Consider the following 23,142-nt stretch of genomic DNA (forward strand, 5'->3'; position numbering starts at 1 on the left):
CTATTGAACATCTGTGGAAAGAGCTGAAACATGCAGTCTGGAGAAGGGACCCTTTAAACCTAAGACAGCTTGTGCAGTTTGCTCACGAGTAGTGGGACAAAATACCTGTCGACAGGTGCAGAATTCTCATTAAGAATTACCGATTGACTAAAAAGATTCTGCAACAAAATATTAAGTTAAACATACCATCATTGTTATTCAGGGCGGTTTTAAATGCTTTTGTTGAACAACAATTACAAAGCAATGTCTGATTTTCATTAGAATTATTTTCAGAAAATTATTATTTCCTGTTGTTTTTGTCACTTTCGAGTCATTTCAGTGAACATTGTGGGTTTATCTTTCTATAATGGAAGAAATTGTATGAACAATTTTGTCTATATGTGAATTTTTAAAACATTAAACAAAAACCTACTCTACCTGCTTGGCCACTGTTTAACAATGAATGAAATACAGAACAAGAAAATTGCAACTACTTCATCAGTAACAGTACAGAATTATTCCACTGGGCTCTGCACCAACACAGGAGTCAGGAGCATCATGGAAACAAAATAGAAAGAAAAGTGTTAAAAGTTCTGATATTAACAAAAATCTTTTGTGATCAGAAGGGTTGCACAGATTTTAGTAATCGTGCCATAAGTAAACAGTATTGTGGCTGTTTGCACCCTAGGGCACAAGGACAAACCGTGTGGAGCCACCAGCAAATGGAGTAACCAGATGGTTTGTTTAAATGTTTGTGTAATTGTGAGACCAGAGTGTTATATGGGTCACCATGGAGCGAGCAACAATCATAATAACTTTCATTGGATCTTTACTTCTATGTATAACCTCAGTGCCAGCTAAGAAGGTACGAACTGACCAAGACGTTTCATGGATCATCTGCTTGTTTCTTAAATTACTTTCTTCTGTTATGATTACATCTTTTACAATCTATATGAAAACGTTTAACAAAGTTCCTGAGTGATCATATCTTTTCAGAAGACATCACCCTTAGAAGTACTCCACATTACTACCATGTTATTACAAATCTGAGAATGTGAGAATCTGCAAAAATATACAGCATGGAAAAAACAAGTAGTTGAGCAAACATTGGGTAAAGGTCCACTCACACATTAAGGGTTATTTTTGTTTGAGTTGCTTTGTAGGTTTAGGAGAGTTTACAAGAGTTAAGAGTGTACTACAGTCAAAATATGCAACACAGTACTTGTGTGAAGACACATGAATTTTGATTCATCCATATGGGAACATTTAATAAATGAAAAATGAAATGGTTTCCCCTAAATGCAGGAACGAGAAGTTGACATCTACAGCTTCCACATCAATTCTACAGTAAACAGCCGCTACGCCATTACACTCATCACAAGCCGTGTGGCGAACCGGCTCAATGAGTCCAAAGAGATTCATTTCCAGGTCAAGATACCAAAAAATGCTTTCATCAGCAAATTCAGGATGTAAGTCATTTATAAATACACATAATTAGACATAAAGGTGTCATTTTCAGAAGTGGCATGATGTGTACTTCACAGACTTCAAAGCTCTACAAAAAAGAATTGGCATAATAAATAGCATTAACAAAAATGTTTGGTTCAACAAGCATAAGCATCAAGTTCACTGGGTAAAGCTAAAATCACAAACACTAAAATTTGCTTGCAGATGTAGCCAGAAGGTTTCCAAGAACAGAGTCAGGCAAAAGTCCAGAATTCTAAATTTTTAACCAGGGTCATAACAGAATAAAGCACAGAATGGTCAGATTTAACACTTGTAGCACTTGTGGTCATAATTGGAAATATTATAATTGAATGAATATTTTATTTGTTGTTGTTGAAGAAATGGCAGCATCATACAGAATCTTGTATAAAATGTCTGGAAAATGGTTCCTTAGGTACAATGATATTAAATTGTGGATTATGTTTTTATGTTGGATATTTGTTGTATGCAATAATTATGAATTCTATCAATAAAAATATGTCTAAATATCTCTTCATGAGGATCATAGAGGGAAAGACATATGACGGAGTTGTAAAGCAAAAAGAAGAAGCACAGCGACAGTATAGTCAAGCTGTATCACGAGGAGAAAGTGCCGGGATTGTCAGGTACTGGAGAAAGAAGAATAATTATTCCAGGCAGTTGGGATAATATGGTTTAGATTTCACATTATTTCAAAGTAAAATCTTTAAGATTAAATTTATGTCTCTAACCTGCTTAATGAACTAGCATAAACTCTCAGTACCAAACAAATGGCGTACATATTGATGACACTTGTTGTGGGCTTCAGCTCGGTAGGACGGACCCTGGAGGAGTTTAAAACCTCAGTGACGGTAGCAGCTCTCAGTAAGGTGACCTTTGAACTCACCTATGAAGAGCTGCTAAGGCGAAGACTTGGCAAATACAAGCTACAAATCAATGCCCAACCAATGCAGCCTGTGGCAGATTTCAAGGTGATTTAAGACCTAACAGGCATAGAACATCTAGAACTTGTTTGAAATTATGAGCATGTCATATCACAGTTTACATTTACTACAAATGACTCCATAGTGAAATTTAAATCAACATCTATGAAATATCATCGATTTATGTGGCAAAAAAGGCACTTTTTAAAGGCTACTGCAAAGAACAGGTCATTGTTTAAATAAATAATTTAAAATAATGACTTAATGATAATTTAACAGAAATTTTACAGTTAAATGTTAACAAGATCTATAACAAATATTTAAGATTTTAATTCAAACAAATTTAATCCAATAATTGAAAAATAAAGTTTTTGTCATTTTAGAGCCGATTAGACAGATTCTTTTTACAGATTCTTTTTATGTTTTTATTTTATATGACTAGAGATAAAACATTAGATAAAAAAAATATCTTCATTTGATAGTATGTTTGTGTCTCTACTAGATTAATGTCTACATTAATGAGCAGCCAGGTATTTCCTTCCTGGAGGTAAATGGTGAGCTGAAAACACAGGAGCTGTCCAGTGCTGTAACCAGTGCTATAGCTGCGTCTACAAGAGAAGTGAAAATTAAACGTTAAAGCTATTCTTTAGTAAACATCTAACCTGTACTACAAAAGTTAGCTGGTTATTTAAAGCATGATAATAATCATACATGACTAAAGAAATCTGATATCTGTATGTGCAGGCATGGGTCAACTTTTATCCCACTCTCGAGCAACAGACCAAGTGTGAAGGTTGTGGAAAAAATGGACTAAATGGAGACCTGTTCATAGAGTATGATGTGAAGAGACCAAAACAGAATGGAGAACTGCAGGTTTAAAACTTAACAGAAATTTAAATTAGAATCTTAATCAGAATTTGAAATTACAACATGCAAAACTGCTAAATATTAAAAATAATAATGATTTACAGTGACATCACATTGTGACAGGTTTTCATATGATTGAAAAGCACAGCATTTGTAATGTGTTTTTTATTCTAAATAACTTTGCCCATTTCTAGGCACTGCATGGCTATTTTGTCCACTACTTTGCACCTACAGATATTCAGAAAATCCCAAAAAATGTGGTGTTTCTCATCGACCGAAGCGGCTCTATGCACGGCAAGAAAATTCAACAGGTAGACATGTATTTAGGTATTTAGAATCAGAAAAAGTTTTATTGCCAGGTACAGCAAAGGGTCAGCAAAGAGCACTTTATAGTACTAGGAATTTGTCTTGGTGTCAGGTGCAAACATATACACAGGTATGAAATGTTTGTACAAATGTACACAATTTTAGAATAGAGCTAGTATAAGTTAAATAAATACTGTATAAAGTGACTTGCATGAAAAGTAGTGCAATTTAGAATGTGAAAAGTAAAAGTGACTGTCCAAGCATATATACATATGTGAAGTATGTACACAATCTAGAATTAGATAAATATTTTGTACAAAGGTGTGAGTTTGAATGAACAGAAGTGCAATTTAGAATGTGGAAGTGACTGTCCGTACGTTTTTTAGGGGTTGGGGGGGTCATCTGGATGTAAGTGAGGCACTGTTCAGGAGGCTGACTACAGTGGGAACGAAACTGTTCTTGTGGCGCGAGGACCTGATGGACCGGAGGGGAGGGACTGAAAAAGTTTGTTTCCAGGATGAGAGGGGTCGGCTGCGATCTTGGCTGCACGTCTCCGGGTCTTGAAGACATACACCTCCTGGACAGATTGGAGACTGCAGCCGACCTTCTCAGCAGAGTGGATGACACGCTTCAACTTGGCCTTGTCCCTGGCTGTAGCTGCAGCAAACCGTGATGGAGGATGTGAGGATGGATTTGATGATGGCAGTGTAGAAGTTCACCAGCATCTTCTCAGGGAGGAGAAACTTCTTCAGCTGCCTCAGGAAATACATCCTCTGCTGAGACTTCTTGGTGAGAGAGTTGATGGTGGTGCCCAGGAAGCGGAAGGACTCGACAGATGTCACCAGAGAGTCACAAAGGATGACGGGGGGGGGCTGGGGGGAGCTGGGTCCTTCCTGAAATCCACTATCATCTCCTCTGTCTTGAGAGAGTTGAGCTCCAGGTTGTTCCTGCTGCATCTTGACACCAGATGGTCCATCTCACTCCTGTAGGCAGACTCATCCCCATCAGAGATGAGGCCGATGAGGGTGGTGTCATCAGGAAACTTCAGACTGGTGACCAGATGTGCACCCATTGGTATACAGGGAGAATAGCAGAGGAGACAAACTCACAAACTGCTGTCTCTCTGTCAGGAAGTCCGTGATCCAGTTGCACATGGAGTCAGGCACATTCAGCTGGGAGAGCTTGTCTCTAAGTAGAGCTGGGACAATCATGTTAAACGCAGAGCTGAAGTCCACAAACAGTATCCTGGCATAGGATCCTGGGGAGTCTAGGTGTTGGAGGATGAAATGGAGGGCCATGTTCACCATATCTTCTACAGATCTGTTGGCTCTGTAGGCAAACTGTAGTGGATCCAGGAGAGGGTCTGTAATGTCCTTGAGGTAGGACAACCACAAGGCCTCAAAAGACTTCATGACCACAGAAGTCAGGGTGATGGGTCTGTAATCATTAAGTCCTGTGGTCCTTGTCTTTTTGGGGACTGGGATGATGGCTGAGGTCTTGAAGTAGGCTGGCACATGGCAGGTCTCCAGTGAGGTATTAAAAATGTCTGTGCACACTGAGGACAGCTGATTGGCACAGTGCTTCAGGGTGGAGAGGGAGACAGAGTCTGGGCCTGTAGCCTTGCAGGTGTTCAGACATTTAAACAGCCTATTCACATCTTCCTCTTTGATGGTGAGAGGTGTGAGGGGTGGGGAGTGGCGCTGAGGTGTGGAGCTGTGTGGGTGATCCAGGTATGGAAGTGTAGGGGGGGGGCTACTGCTGATCAATGGCTGGTGGTGGTGGTGGTGGTGGTGGAGGGGGGGTTGGGGGAGGTCAGGTCTGTCCCATCGTCTTTCAAGGCAGCAGAAATGCTCATTCAGGTTGTTGGCCAGGTGCAGGTAGTTCACAGAGTGGGGGGGCTCTAGGCTTGTAGTTGGTGATCGCCTTAAGCCCTTTCCAGACAGAAGCAGAGTCATTGGTTTGGAACTGCTGTTTCATTCTTTCACCATGCTCTGATTTAGCTCTTCTCACCTCCTTGCTAAATCTGTACTTAGCCTTGTATTTTCCTTTGTCTCCACTTCTGAATGCGGCCTCTTTCTCTGACCTAAGCTGTCTGAGTTTAGCTGTGAACCAGGGTTTGTCATTGTTATAACTCACCCTGGTGTGTGATGGAATGACGCTGCCCTCACAAAGGTTAATGTTGTTAATGTTTATCACCAACATGTATGTGTTTAATGGGTTAGAATAAAACATGACAGTCTGAGTCTGACAGTATCACACATAAAGATACTACAAGTAAATATTTTCAATAGGTGCAGGTAAAAAATTCACAGAGATTTAATGCAATAAATGAAGCCCAGAGAAGAAAAAATCAAAAACACATGCCAAAAATCAATGGCAAAATATAAAACCAGAATTTTTACCAAATGGCACTGGTGAGGTCGGCTGATGTCACGAGTGCTCCTTTTGCAATTTGTTTGTTTTTGTTTACTTTTTGTATTCATAGTCATCTCTACCAATTTCTTTTCACAAGATGGCCATCACTACATATGACAAAGACACTCATATCTATTGGTCTACAACCCACTCACCTTTCGATGTTTTTAAACCTGGACTTAACCTGGCTGAGCGAGATGCTGAGGACCAACAAACTCCCTTACCTAGTATCAAGCATTGTACCTCTTTCACACTCCTGCACACCCAATCTGGGCCTTATGACCATCAAATGTCAGTCTTTCTATCTCTCTTGGGAATTCAGCTCGGTCATGGTCAGCGCCATTTATATATCACAGACACAGACCCTGCAATAGGGGACCTACAAGAGGCTCTCACACAACACCAGACCCAGCACTGGGACACTGCACTCATTGTGGCCTGGGAATTTAACAGTGCCACCCTCAAGTGCGACACACTGTTTAAGGACAGCTAGAAGTCACAATCTTGTCCATCATATGGAAAATTGGACCATGCTGCCATCTTCCTCATGTCTGTTTAAAAAACAAAGACTAAAAACGGAAGCTCCGGTTCAGCGGGAGGTGAGGCGCTGAACAGACCAATCATTGGCTGCTGTCCAGGACACTTTAGATGAGGCAGATTGGGACATTTTCAGGTGCAGCTCCAATGATGTCAACATTTTTATGGAAGAGGTGGTGGGATTTATCGGGAAATCAGAACATTTCCCAACCAGAAGCCATGGGTGGATAACACTATCCACGATGCTCTGAGATCCTGCTCCACTGCCTACAATGCAGGGCTCACCACTGGGAACATGGACGAATACAAGGCTGAATCTTACAGCATACAGAGAGCGTTGAAGGAAGGCAAGCTGAGCTACAGGATGAAACTTGAAGCTTGTGGCAGAGACTGTGAATGATCACAGACTATAAAACACCAACATCCAGAATGATGAATGCGAATGCTTGTCTGACAGACAAGCTAAACACCTTTTATGCTTGCTTCAGGGCTGCAACTAACAGTGCTAAAAGTGCATGCAGGCTGAGACAGCTGGAGAGGTAAAAACATTCACCATCTCGAGGCATGACATGAGGAGGACATACAAAAGAGGGAATACCAGAAAGGCAGCAGGACCAGACGGCATCACAGCACAGGGTCTGTGAGTCTGCACTGATCAGCTAGCACCGGTGTTCACCAAGATATAAAACCTCTCCCTGGAATAGTCTGTAGTCCCCTCATGTTTCAAACTGTCCACCATTGTTCTTGTCCCAAAAAAAACCCAGCCCCCCTTCCTCAATGACTATTGCCATGTAGCCCTGACCTCAGTAGAGATGAAGTGCTTTGAAAGACTTATCAGAGACTTCATCACTGCTTCACTTCCAGACACACTGGATCCACTTCAGTTTGCTTACAACTAAAACCACTCTACTAAAAATTCTACTAAGGATGACGTTTCTCATCTTCTCCATACATCTATGGACTTCAGGAATGGGAATTATGTGAAAATTCTGTTTGTGGGCTACACTTCAGTGTTTAACACAATAATTCCATCGACACTAACCTCTGAGTTGGAGGTCCTGGGACTCAGCCTATACCTGTGGCAATGGATCTCCAACATACTCACAGACAGACCACATGCTGTATGGGTGAGTAAACATGTCTCATCCTCCCTCACCCTAAGCACTGGAGCTCCTAAGTGTTGTGTTCTGAGCTCACTGCTGTACTCGCTGTACACATACGACTGCGTGGCCACTTCCAACTCCTCCACCATCATCAGGTTTGCTGACAACACTGTTGTGGTAGGCCTGATCTCCAACAAGATGGCCTACCTACAGGAGATCAAGAACCTGGAAAGATGGTGCCAAGAGGACAATCTTCTACTGAACGTCGTAGTTGATAGTGGACTTCAATACAAAGCAGGAGCATACAAATTGCTAAAGATCAACATGACCCAAATTGACAAATGAGACAATTTCCATTATGTAGTTGTGCACACCATGCAGGACCTGTCATGGTTCTGTCACAGCAAAGCCCTGGTGAAGAAGGCCCGGCAGTGTCTGTACCACCTGAGATGCTCAACAGACTGTAAAATAACCACTCAGGTGCTAAAGACCTTCTACACCTACACCATAGACAGAGTCCTGATGAGTAACATCATCTCCTGGTTTGGGAACAACACCAAACAGGACAGGCAAGCCCTCCAGAAGGTGTTGTGGTCAGCTAAATGAATTATCAGCACTGAGCTCCCTGACCTGCAGTCCAACTACAGCAAGTGTTGCCAGACGAGGCCCAGGAAAAAAGTGAAAGACCTCAGCCATCCCAACAATGGCCTCTTTTCTCTGTTGCATTCAGGGAAACACTTCAAGATTTTTATGTGACCACTGGTTAATATATTAGTAATGATAGAGCAAATTAATGCTATTGCTGCTAATTCAGTGAAGATTTGCAGTGCTGAACAAATCCTAAAATAATAAGCTATTGAAAAATGATAACGTGTTGTCTCCGGTTATTGCTGAACATAAACTGGCCTAAGGCTCTTGATATTTTATGGTAGACTCAACTGGCAATGCAGAAGATTTTGGGAGATCTGGCTGAAGATGACTACTTTGGTCTGATCACCTTTGACAGTTATGTACATGCCTGGAACCCTGAACTCCTCCAAGCCACAGAGACAAATCTGCAGGAGGCAAAGTCCTTTGTTGAGGCAATTCAAGCTCAAGGAGGTAAAAAAGTGTGCAACCTAACAGGAGTCTTAATGAACTACAATTTGGTCAAAAACTCTTGGATTTTTTTTAGAGATTTGAAGGTTGTGTTCTATTCTATACTGACAATGCTAGGGGCAATTATATCATCAACCTGCTAATAAACTTCATCTCTGTCATTTGTTATTAAATTAACACACAAAACATAAAAGAAGTGCCTAAGTCTATGATGATTCACTTCTTTTAAATGAAAGAATGTTGTCTGTAGTGCGATCGACTTTGAAAAACTGTTATTCTTTATTGTGCTTAAGTGATAAAAGACTCAATTTATTAATTAAATCAAAATAATAATTTAATACATTCACTTCCCCGTCAGGCACAAACATCAATCAAGCTGTGCTAAATGGGGTGGAAATGATCAAAAGCCACCCACGACAGGGTTCTGCCTCCATCCTCATCCTGCTGACTGATGGAGACCCCACGTCAGGCACGCACACACACACACACACACACACACACACAGTAGCTATGTCTCAATTCCATTACCTATAAACTAGTTCCTTAAGTGTAATCATGTTTAAGTTACGAAAGAAAACATTTTATTGTATTGTATTGCAGTACAAAGCAAAAGCGTCATGTGCTTTCATTCAGACCATCTTCATATGTAACAGTAATGGTTAATTATTAGACAGAAAGTCAGTGAAAGCAAAAGAGATTAAACAAATTAGCTAGATTAAAACTGGTTAATCAAATACTTTAATACACTAAATATAAGTTGTTACAAATAACAAGTGACAAGTCATTTTTATCCACCAACACTATTTAATATGTAGAACCAGTTAAACTCAAATTCAAATCAGAATTATATTACAGTTAAAACAATGATTCCTTTATAGAGTTAAATTACTGTGCAGTATTTAAGTATTTATTTAATAGGTTGTTATATCACAATACTTAATACAAACCTTAGCCAAACCCAATATTATATCTCAAGATCATAGCATTCTAGTCACCTGCACTTGTCAGGATAGTGATGTTCCAGTTGGTCAGTTCTAACAGCTGTGTGTCCTACAGGTGAAACAAACACCGAAAGAATTCAGGCCAATGTCAAAGCGGCCATTGGTGGTAAATTTCCACTTTACTGTCTGGGGTTTGGATTTGATGTAAACTTTAGTTTTTTGGAGAAAATGGCACTGGAAAATGATGGAGTTGCTCGCAGGATCTATGAGGACTCAGATGCTGACCTCCAGCTGCAGGTGAGATACAGTGTGCTAGGATTTTCTGGAAGATCCACTTATACACTGGTCACTTGGCAAAAATTCAATTTTATTTCACACGTTCCTGCTTAGGGTTTTTATGAAGAAGTGGCCACGCCACTCTTAACTGATGTCTAACTGAAATATCCTGGAGGAGCAAATCTCACCCAGACCAGTTTCAGGCAGTATTATAATGGCTCAGAGATCGTGGTGGCTGGGCAAATCACAGACAACAGCCTGGAAACTTTACAAACCGAGGTCATCGCAATCTCGGTAAGATCATCACTGCTACCAAGGATGTAGTTCAGAATCAAAATCAGCTTTATTGCAAAGTACTGTGGGTTTTATACATATAAGGAATTTGCATTAAAAAATGAGAATAAACATTAAAATGAAAGAAAAATCTAAGAATATTAAGCAAGAAGAAACACTCATTCATTCATTGCTTCCCGCTTATCCAGAGCCGGGTCGCTGGGGAAGCAGTCTAAGCAGGGATGCCCAGACTTCCCTCTCCCTAGACACTTCCTCCAACTCTTCCGGGAGAATTCCAAGGCATTCCCAGGTCAGCCGAGAGACATAGTCCCTCCAGCGTGTCCTGGGTCTTCCCCGGGGTCTCTTCCCTGTGGGGCATGCCCGGAACACCTCCCCTGGGAGACATCCAGGAGACATCCAAAATAGGTGCCCCGAGACACCTCAACTGGCCCCTTTCAATGTGGAGGAGCAGCAGAATGCCCCGCCACCCTCCGAAGGAAACTCATTTTGGCCGCTTGTATCTGGGATCTCGTCCTTTTGGTGTTACGATGGGAGTAACAACACACAATAGAGCAGTGAAATAAAGTGGATATATTATAAATGTAGTAATATATACATAACACAGTGAACTGGAGAAGACTTCAAGTTGGACCAAGGCCAAAAACACTCAACAGAAACACTCAGGATGGAAACTAGCTAACCTACACAAAAGAAAAGAATGAACAAAAAGACATTTACCTGCCCTAAACTCCCTACCAATAAAACAGACAGAAAACCCACACTCCCCAACAAAAATGGCAGACACACCCCTACTACCTGACATTTATACAATGTAGCAATATTTACATTCACAGGCAAGAGTATATGCAACTGGGGCAACCAAAACCAAAACTGGGCATGGATCAACTCAAAGTCAAGGCAGGGAAGGATCGAACCGGATTAGCAGAAGCAAAAACATGACACAGAACACAACCACCAAATTCGAATGAGCAATCAAGCTGCACCATCCCGGCTTTAGGGCATCCAGGGTCGCCATTACTGACTGGACAGCCTGGGCTGGAGTAGGGAGTGGACCAACCTGAAGAAGTAAGCAGAAAACACAGGACAGGACACACAACACAACCCATACCTCCCCGATTGGTCATGACCCAAAACTCACATTGCTGCTGCCGCTGCACCAATCAGTATGTCAATCTCATGCTACATCCTTCCCTCACTCGTAAACAAGACCCCAAGACACCCCGAGATACTTAAACTCCTCCACTTGAGGGAGAAACGTGACGAGTCACCTTTTTCCGGTCGAAAACTATGGCCATGGATTTGGAGGTGCTGATCCTCATCCCAGCCGCTTTGCACTTGGCTGCAAACTGCCCCAGTGCATGCTGTAGATCCTGGCTTGAAGGAGAAAAAATCAGGGATGAAATCCTGTGGTCCCCAAACCGGAATCCCTGGGAGGCTGAGGAGTGTGATCCCCCTATAATTGGAACACACCCTCTGATCCCCCTTTTTAAAAGGAGGGACAACCACCCCAGTAGCCCAGTCCAGAGGCACTGTCCCTGACCGCCATGCTATGTTTCAGAGATGTGTCAGCCAAGACAGCTCCACAACATCCAGAGACTTAAGGAATTCAGGGCAAATCTCATCCACCCCTGGTACCTTGCCACTGAGCTGCTGGACTACCTCAGTGACTTCAGCTTGGGTGATGGATGAATCTACCTCTAAGTCCTCAGCCACTGCTTCCTCTATGGAAGGAATGTCAGTGAAAATGAGATGCTCAAAGTATTCCTTCCACCATCCGACAATATCCCCAGTCAAGATCAGCAACTCTTCACCGCCACTGTAAACTGTGTTGGCAGAGAGCTGCTTGCCCCTTCTGAGGTGCCAGATGGTCTGCCAGAATTTCTCTGAGGCCAGCAGATTTTCTCCATGGCCCCACCAAACTCCTCCCAGACCCGAGGTTTTTGCTTTGGCAACCACCCAGGCTGCAGCTTGCTTGGCCTGCCAGTATGCATTAGCAGCGTTGAAGTCCCCCAGTACAACTGTGGAGTCCCCAGTCGGAGCACCTCACAGCAGCCCTCACAGGATCTCCAAGAAGGTCAGGTACTCCACACTGCTGTTTGGGCCATAAGCTGAAACAACAGTCAGACACCTATCACTGACCTGAAGGTCCAGGGAAACCACCCTTATGCTATTGGTGTACAGGGAGAAGAGAAAAAACACAGCCTTGTGGGGTACCAATATTGATGGTCTGTGAGTCAGAGACATGTTTTCCAGATCTCACATGTTACTTCACATCTGTCAGGAAGTATGAGATCCACCTACAGACAGAATCAGGAACACTTAGTTGGGAGAGCTTGTCCTGTAGCAGAGCCGGAATAACAGTATAGAGCTGAAAATCTACAAACAGGAGTTTAGCATAGGTTCCTGGCCATGTTACTTGTGTCATCTACAAACCTGTTGACTCTGTAGGAAAATTGCAGGCTGTCCATGAGAGGGTCTATGATGGATATTAGGTGAGGCAGCATGAGATGCTCAAAAGAACTATTACCACAGATGTTAGAGCAACGGGTCTGTCATCATTAAGTCCTGTAATCTTTGTTTTTTTGTGTCGGGATGGTGGTGAAAGACTTGAAGCAGGCTGGCATATGGCATATCTCCAGTGAGGTGTTAAAGATGTCTATAAATACTGGACAGAGCTGATCTGCACAGTACTTCAAGGTGAATGGAGAAAGTTCAATTTCACTTCTCTGTAAATCTCACTTACCCACTTTTCTTGTCTTTTATCACTTGCAGAAAAACACAAATGTAACATACCAGGACTCCATATCAACAAAAGATGTCATTGATGTTTTACCACAACATGAAAACTTCATCCAGAGACTGTGGGCTTACCTTACAGTGAAACAGCTCCTGGAGAAAGAGTGAGTGTTCACACTGTTTACTGCTTTTACATAAAGCACTACATTCTGGATTTACAGAGTATTACAATTTTTGCATTTATGTGTGTTAGAGTGGCACTCAAAGGAAACGAGAAAGAAGCAGCCCAGAAAAAAGCTCTGGATCTCTCTCTGAAATATGAATTTACGACTCCACTCACCTCCATGGTGGTCACTAAACCTCAGGAAGAGGAGACACATGTTGCTCACAAACCCAAAGAAAGGGTAGAGCTATCCAAATTGCAGCACAGACTGATGACCCTCGTACCTCCATGGAGTAAGTGGAAGAGAAACGGTAGACGTGGAATTCAGCCGTTAGGTCAGGGTTGGCGATGTCCTGTGTGTTTACCCATGATCACTCATGATCACTCAGTGGAGTCGGGTGAAGAATAATGCCAGAACAATGCACTTGTCTGGGTTGAGTATCTTGGCCCCTTTTATATACTCCAGTAAGTCAGTCAGTAAGCATTTGAAATGGGTGTTGTGCTCCCTCCAGCCAATGTCTCCATTCCCCCAAGCCTCTTTTATGTAACTCCTGGTTCCCGACATCATACTTGGACTCTGCCAGGATTAGCTTCATCAAAAAGAAGGCACAGGAGTGGAGTTTCACCGTCGATTGGGATCAGGGTGACACAGAATCGGGGTTGTGGTGAATCTTTACTTGAGATTATTAAATGCTAGTTGGGCAGGGGCAGACCAGGGAAGCTTCTTGGGTTTGCTTTTAAGCAGGGCTGTGAAAGGAACGGCCACTGTGCTGTATCCTCTGATGAAGTGGTGATAGAAGTTTGCAAAGCCCAGGAAACATTGTAGTTCCTTAATGTTTGTGGGTATGGCACAGTTGATCACATCACTTACGTTGCTGGCGTCCGTCTGTACTCCCTCTTTGCTGATGACATACCCCAGAAATGAGACAGAGTGCCTATCAAATTCACATTTCTCTCCTTTTACAAACCGGCTATGCTGTAGCAGTCTCTGTACTACTTGGCAAACTTAGAATAAATGTGATTCATAAGTCTTGGAATATATCAGAATGTTGTCAATCTAAACTATGACATTGGTAATTAGTAAGTACATAGGGCATGACCAAGTATTCATAGTGGCCACATGAGGTTATAAACGCATTTTTCTACTTACCCCCCTCTCATTGGCAAACCAAGGTTGTACACCTCGGGTCCAGTTTTGCGAATATTTGTTCTTCCTGGAGCTGCTCCGGGGCTGATGTTACCAGTGATTAACCACAGTGGATTACTTTAAAAATATTCATGGCTTACCATTAGTACTTTTTCCCCAATATTTCTTTCCTCATTATAAAATAAGATTATCACAAAACCAATCTAAAACAGATTTTACACTGCTGTTTACACTATTTTTACTGTTTATGGGACAATTGGATGTTCACAGTTTGGAGCCTTGGAAACAAAAAAGAAAGAAAAACATGCTTGCTTATTTAATATTTTTAAACAATTTAAAGATTTTTCACCCAAGGTTCAGCAGGACGACAAGGTCGAATAGGGCCACCAGTACAACAAGGTCTGAAAAAACGAGGCCAATCAGGGCGAGAAGGAAAACCAGTCCCATCAGTTGGTATGTATAAACATAGCAAGTGAACAGATTTTTCACATTTATAATTCCACACTTAGAAATGTGTTGAAATTGTTTCATGCTTGGTTCACTGAAGAACCTGGTTCACTTTCCATATACAGGTAAGTCAATTACACTATATTGCTAAAGGTTTTCCCAGAAGAACTGAAGTTGTTTTAGCTGCATCTCCATATTAAACCCTACAGATTAAGAATGGGATGTCATTAACTTTCATGTGCATGTAAAGGCAGACATCCCAAAACCTTTGGCAAAATAGTGTATGTTCCACACATAACATCTACACAATGATGTTAAAAATACAAAAACCTTTATTTAAGGATTTGACAAAAAACAAACTTTACAAAACCTGAAAACTTGGAAGACATTAAAATTTTCAGTTGTCCCAAATACATTAAGGGTAAACACAAAAATGACAATTAACATCTATTTCATTGTATTCAATACATTGTATTCAACAGTTCAATACTTGTTTAGGTGTGCTTGTGATCCTAAAGCCCTGTCTGAAACTGTATTCTGTTAAAATTTATGCAAAATTGTTTGTGACAGAAACAGACATAAAAGACTATACTGTGATAAATTAAATTTAAACAATGATGTTTACTGAACAATTAAACATATTAAAGACTGGTGTCTTTAGTAACATATCTCTTCTATTATGAAAATTTTCTCACTTTCAATGAATGAAGTTTCATTCATTAAAATTTAATTTGAATGAATTTAGAAATGTTTTCACTGATCATACTGGGTTGCTTTTCATGCTCATGTTATCCTCAATTTATTTTTTACACTGAAACATGTAACTTTCCAGTGATTAAGCTCTACGGTTTGTTTGTTGAAGACAATGATGCATCAATTTCAGATATGTATATTAATATTTACAATGTACATTAGCTGCATGCTACATGAAGAAGTGCAGTAGGTACTAAGAAGTTACACAGTATGTGTATGATATTGGCTCACTGGTTAATTAATGTTAACAGAAAATGTTATAAAAAGGATCCATACCTTTTTATGAAGTTTCTTTTTTTTTTACTGCATTTTTATTTTAATGCCTGCCTTTTTGACGTTTTTATATCATTAGCAGGGTATATGATCCCTTTACCACAACAACCCATGCCAACGATCGTCCTCCAAAATAGACTCCAAACTGAAACACCGCCAACCACTACCCCTGCAGGTCCAATAAGAGTTTTCAGAAAATCTGCATTTAGTGCATCTTAATCAAAAATCATTTCTGTACAGCGTGTCATCATTCTTTATCCATTCTCTTTCTTGTAGTGAGTGTTGTGAGGTTCTTAATCTCTGCTCAGCCTAAACAGATCTGCTATGACACACCTGTAGGCCACAAACTCCGACTCTTTTGGGACAATTCAGGTGGGCAATATAAAAGTTTTAAAGGTTTGATTTGTCACGGTGTTACAGGATAAAATATGAAGTAAATAAAAATACATTAATTTAATATATATATATAGAGACATACAACAAAGTAAAACAAAGCAAACACCACCAAAAAAATGCAGTTATATTGAATTAACATGAAAAGTATAATAAAAAACATGGTAAATAGGGTAGTCAGTAATGGTAAGAGAGGACTCTAAGCATTTAAATATGAGCATTATAGTAATGTAAAGCACATACATATCTTATATATAAGGTAAATGGGGAACAGGTGATACAACAGGAACGAGAACAATAGGAAAGGCATGACACAAAATACACATAAAGAAGCAGGCTTCCAAGATTCGCCTGCCAGCGCCCTCTCTGGTCCTGGCAGGGAACTGTCCAGCTATTCCGGACACACAGCTGGAGGAACGAGTCTGGCCAATCGCAATGCCCCATTCATTTAATTACAGTTTGATTGGCTGCTGGCTATGCATGCAGTTGGGGAAAGGGAAGCAGAATTCTCCAGCATCCCAGTTCTTCGCATGTCACTGTCCCCGAGTGTTTCATGTTGTGCTGTGTACGCTGTATTTTTGCGCTTTTTCTGCTTACTTATATATATATATATATATATACACATACAAGCAAATCAGCTTACTGCTACTCAGCTACTACTGTAAAATTATATCAGTATATATAATATATATATATATTCAGGGGTGGGGCATACATGGGTCTTTAGAGCATTTAATTTTACACCACAAAATTGTGACTAGTTATGAAAAAACATTGATCATTTTCCGAGAAGTGATAAAAGATTAAATCAGATCATAGCCAGAACTGCTTTTGTTTCAGACAAAGTATAGTGTGTAACATTTCTTCTCTCTCTCTTCACAGACATTTCTATAAATGGCCAACTCTCAGATAATGGCTTTACACTAGTTGCTATTCATTATAAAACAGCAAAACTTCTTGTGAGCCCTGCTGAAAGTGTCTACTCTGATGGTGAGAACAGTGTGAAGTTCGTGTGGGGACAGCCCAGCAGTCATGAGTCGGAGAAGTAAGAACAAAACTTAACTCTACTGGTTTAAACGATCAATAACGTTAAATCAAATATGAAACCACACACAAAAATAATGAAATGTCCTGATATACAGGATAAAAGCCCTGACCATGGAGGTATTGCACATTAACACCATCTGCTGCAAAAGCATGCCTGATAATCATCATATGATTCTGATAGTCTACCACACGATTGTCACAATAAACAAATAGTAGTAAAGCAAAAATTACTTTGGTGAATAAAATACTCTGCAATCAGTATCCCAAAAAATGTTTTAGTACATTCTTGGCCATCACTGAGACACTAGATACTGCAAGAACATCCAATCTGTCATCACTTCTCATTCTCCTTGAACATTTGAACATCAACCACAAGACCCTCTTCTCCACCGTCACGGGAATTTGTAGCGCTACATGTTAACAGCTTCACAGGTGAAGTGGAGTGGATCCACATTTGTTCTACGTCAACTTTACATTGGTGTCCCATGAGGTTCAAAACTTGGTAATCAATAAAGTATTGATACTTAATCAGATCAACCTCTATCCTCAATCTCTTGGTGAGGTCATATCCTTCCAAAGGTATTCATACCACTGCAATATGGCTAACGCTCAACTCATTCTCTCCTTTTACCTACTGACACTCATGTGTTTGCTCAACATGTGTGGACATTCAGACATTTAATCATGGATAGCAGCTCAATAGCTAAAAACTTAATCCCAGGAAAACTGAGCTTCTTTTCCTCTCAGGTGATTCAAGGATCTTACAATCTCAGGTTCAGTCATTGTCTGCAACCTTGGGATAACCACAGACCATCAACTGTCCTTTTCCTATGACATTGCTAATCTGACAACCTCATGACGATTCCTCTTTCAATTTTCAATTCAATTTATTTGTATAGCACCTTTTACAATGGACATTGTCTCAAAGCAGCTTCACAAAAGAAGAGAAACAGAGAAAGGAGAGAAAAATACATAAATAAGTATAAAATAAGTATAAATAAAAATAAATAAATAAAAGTAAATTATTAAATTAAATTATTAAACTATTTTATCCCTATTTTATTTTATCCCTAATGAGCAAGCCTGTGGTGACTGTGGCAAGGAAAAACTTCCTGAGATGATACACTATACTGCCAAAAGTATTCGTTCCAAATAATCAGAATCAGGTGTTAAAATCACTTCCATGGCCACAGGTGTATAAAATCAAGCACCTAGGCATGCAGACTGTTTTTACAAACATTTGTGAAAGAATGGGTCGCTCTCAGGAGCTCAGTGAATTCCAGCGTGGAACTGTGATAGGATGCCACCTGTGCAACAAATCCAGTCGTGAAATTTCCTCGCTCCTAAATATTCCACAGTCAACTGTCAGCTGTATTATAAGAATGTGGAAGTGTTTGGGAACGACAGCAACTCAGCCACGAAGTGGTAGGCCACGTAAACTGACGGAGCGGGGTCAGCGGATGCTGAGGCGCATAGTGCGAAGAGGTCGCCAACTTTCTGCAGAGTCAATCGCTACAGACCTCCAAACTTCATGTGGCCTTCAGATTAGCTCAAGAACAGTGTGCAGAGAGCTTCATGGAATGGGTTTCCATGGCCGAGCAGCTGCATCCAAGCCATACATCACCAAGTGCAATGCAAAGCGTCGGATGCGGTGGTGTAAAGCACGCCGCCACTGGACTCTAGAGCAGTGGAGACGCGTTCTCTGGAGTGACGAATCTCTCTTCTCCATCTGGCAATCTGATGGACGAGTCTGGGTTTGGCGGTTGCCAGGAGAACGGTACTTGTCTGACTGCATTGTGCCAAGTGTAAAGTTTGGTGGAGGGGGGATTATGGTGTGGGGTTGTTTTTCAGGAGCTGGGCTTGGCCCCTTAGTTCCAGTGAAAGGAACTCTGAATGCTTCAGCATACCAAGACATTTTGGACAATTCCATGCTCCCAACTTTGTGGGAACAGTTTGGAGCTGGCCCCTTCCTCTTCCAACATGACTGTGCACCAGTGCACAAAGCAAGGTCCATAAAGACATGGATGACAGAGTCTGGTGTGGAGGAACTTGACTGGCCTGCACAGAGTCCTGACCTCAACCCGATAGAACACCTTTGGGATGAATTAGAGCGGAGACTGAGAGCCAGGCCTTCTCGTCCAACATCAGTGTGTGACCTCACAAATGTGCTTCTGGAAGAATGGTCAAAAATTCCCATAAACACATTCCTAAACCTTGTGGACAGCCTTCCCAGAAGAATTGAAGCTGTTATAGCTGCAAAGGGTGGACCGACGTCATATTGAACCCTATGGATTAGGAATGGGATGTCACTTAAGTTCATATGCGAGTCAAGGCAGGTGAGCGAATACTTTTGGCAATACAGTGTATGAGGAAGAAACCTTGAGCGGAACCAGGCTCAGAAGGAACCCATCCACATTTGGGTGACACTGCACTGAACCTCAGAAGGATTTGTCCATTTCTATTCTCTGAGGCAATTTGGGTGACTATTTCTTATTTTGAGACTGGACCACTGCAACTTGCTCCTGACAGGTCTACCCTAGAGGGTCATTTCACCTCTGCAACTGATCCAGAGTGCAGCTGCAAAAATTGATAATCAGATTTAAAACACTAATGTTTAACTAAAAGCCAAAAATGGAACAGCATCGACATATCAAAAAACTTATCACACACCACACTGGACCATACTCCCTCCAAAGCTTTAACTCTGCTACTCTGACAAACTTAAATATGCACTTAAAAAATTCGTTATAAATGTCATCACTGAAATATCACTGAGTGCTGGACATGGCATACTCAACTACCTGATCATTGTCTCTTCCCACAGCATAGCAATATTTCAAAGAAGCAATGAATTAGACATCACCATGGGAAGTGTGCGTGTTGTTCTCCTCATTCATAAGAATAGAGGAGATGATTTTCTGTGGCCTGTTGTTCATCAACAAGGAAAAGATCCTAACATTACAGGCATTCTGGGTAAGACTGTACAACACAAAGTCAGACTTAAACTCAATAGTTTCACTTTTGAATTCTATTTCTATGGATCAGTGTTTAAACCAATACAGGAAACGTATTACAAAATTTGCTGCATTTTTCATTCCAAACAGAGACTCCTTCTCAGGTCCACCTGGGACAAAAGTGAGCTAGTTTACTGGCAGCTTGCAGGCTGAAAAGCCTTTAAAATGCAGTATTTTGGCGACAGAACCAAACTGTATTATGATAGTCATAGAACATGTTTTTTGATAAGTTTAAAGTGGTAAAGCCCAATCTGGTCCAATTGGCTCAAAGCCAAGTTAGATAGTTACCTATCAAATAGAAGGAAGAAAGTAGCATTGGCAGAGGTTCAGGATATTATATTTATATTTTTATATTTGATATTCAAGGAAAAGCTGATCTTCAGTATGAGGAGCTCCCAGGATCAAAACTGAAAATCAAGGACCAGGAAGTTGAAGCTTTCCAGTAAGAGACTGAAACAGTTTTAATGCATCATTTGTTACACTTTTATGGACGCCCATAAAAATACGTGTCTCTGTCTCGTTATAGGAGTTCTGCCATCGACTACAGATTTTCTGCTGCCCCTAGGGTGAATTGCTGGCTTGTACCATTCCAGTCTGCCCTGCAGGGGGAGCTGTCTGACTTCACTGTCTCACAGCTGTAGAATTTCATATGAAATATGTGAATCTTATTTTCATCTGAATGCTCATTCATTGCTAAATCATTAGTGAATCCAAATGCAATGAAATTCCAAAACTTATCCTGACTGCAAAACTGCAGTCTTCTAGATCCTTGCTGCAAAAGTTCACAGCAAACAAATGCAATTACACTGTTAGTCCATCTGTATACTTAAATGCCATGAAATGCTGTTCATCCATAACTTTACATTAAACTCTTCAAAAGAAGTAACTTGATATGAAAGTGCCAAAACAAAATACAGTATTTAGTCTACAACAAACATCTGTCGAGGTACAGAAAACAATTAAGATTGTAATCATGAACACAAGAGAAGGAAAAGCATTAATGCATTTTACGTGTTGTTGGCAAGTCTGAAAGGATGAACATGTCCATTACTTTGGGTATAATTATTACTATGTATAATTCTTGTAAGTCCCGTAATGCTTAATATTCGCTTCATTATAATTTGTCATTAAAAAAACCCTTGAATGAGGACTAAGGTCTGTTTAATTTAGATGGATGAATCATGTGCAGAATAGGAGCCACAGATACTGATGATGTACCTTCACAATAATTTAAGTGAAGTTTTATTAAAAATAAACAGCTTTTAGCTAAGCAATCTGGTTTCAGGACTTAAAAAAACTAAATGTATCAAATGTTTTAAGACTCTCTGAAATGGGCAGACACAAAATTACTCAATTAATAATATCTAAAAAGTAAAAAAAACAATTAGTCAAATAATAATTTAAATAAAATAATAGGTCTGCAGGTAGAATATGGACAACTAGTAGAAAAGCATTGAGATGAAAGTCTGCTTGCACTTTTTTGGAGATTTGTTTGTGCTGTTTTGTATGTTTTGGAGAGATTACTGGAATTGACCTAGTACTTACATCACCAAAGGTAAAAAATAAATAGTACAATACTGGTTTGACAATAAAACACAAAGACACAAACAAATAAATGAAATCAGATGAAAAATAAACTATGACCTGAATAACAACTACATAACGTTTATGTTTCTGTGATTTGATCAGTTTTGTTCATCTCCTTCAAGTAATTTTCACTTATCCTTGCTGGACATATAGAAAGCTACACAATAAAAAATGCCCACTGTAGGTGGCCATTTTCTCAGTGCAGCAACAAGCATGCAGCTTCCACATCAGCTCTACAGTAAACACCTACTGCTACTCCATCATAGTCATCACAAGCTGCTTGGCAAACTGACTCAGTTTGTCCACAGATTCCAAATCAAAATGCCAAAAAATGTTCAGCAAATAATAAGAAATTGGATACAATGATAAAGTGGAATGAAATGATCCATCTGGTTGTGAATTTTAATGATTTGTTAATGGATTAGGAACATATTTAAAATATTGTGTAAATATGGATACTCTTAAAATGACATGCTTCAGAGGTGGACAGTAAAGAAGTACATTTACTTGAGTACTGTACTTAAGTACACTTTTTGAGTATCTGTACTTTACTTGAGTATTATTTTTTCTGGATACTTTTTACTTTAACTTCACTACATTTCAAAGACAAATACTCTACTTTTTACTCCACTACATTTCTGTCATGGTCATTGAGTAGAAATTATTTACATTAATCATAGGATGATTTTTTTCACTCTTGCAGCATCACGTGTTGTAAAGTTCAGTGGTTTTCCATAATTTTTTTAACTCAATTGCTCAATTGATCAATTTCTGACAAAATGGACGAAGATATGCTTTGTATATTATACACCACCAACACATTGATAATGATGTTAGTTAACACACAAAAACGTATGCTGTGTCCAAATTCTCATACTATGTGTCCTAAATAGTATTCAAAAATAGAATTAGTATGCCCCAAATCGCAGTATACTGAAAAGAGTATTCCAAAAATTCCTGGATGTTCTACTACTTCCGGTAGAAATTCAAAGTGCAGAACAATGCACACTCTAACGGGTAATATTGCCCACAACGCATTGCACACAGGAGGGAGGAGCCTGGACAATGGTGTAAATGCATATTAAAACGATGAATTGTGGAAATATATATAACTCTTTGTTAAAGCAGTGTTGCTGTTGGCTGGTTGTACAGCTACAGTTGTGTAGCTGGGTTTTAAAGCAGGTTAGATTTTTTTTCTGACCAGTCTTCATTTACAGACCATTTGATTGAAATGTGCATGAGTGGATACACATAGATGTGTACAGGTACATCTCAAAATTTAGAATATAATGAAAAAGGTCAATATTTTGTGTCACTCAGATGAGAAAGTGAAACCCATATATTATATAGATTCATTA

The 23,142-nt window shown here is 40.2% G+C and overlaps 1 pseudogene; it reads left to right on the forward strand.

Moving 5' to 3' along the window:
* Nucleotides 1-667: 667 nt before the first annotated feature.
* LOC131342917 (inter-alpha-trypsin inhibitor heavy chain H3-like) lies at nt 668-20,859 on the forward strand (annotated as a pseudogene).
* Nucleotides 20,860-23,142: the final 2,283 nt, after the last annotated feature.

Source organism: Hemibagrus wyckioides, linkage group LG21 (assembly GCF_019097595.1).
Source record: "Hemibagrus wyckioides isolate EC202008001 linkage group LG21, SWU_Hwy_1.0, whole genome shotgun sequence".
NCBI lineage: Eukaryota > Metazoa > Chordata > Actinopteri > Siluriformes > Bagridae > Hemibagrus > Hemibagrus wyckioides.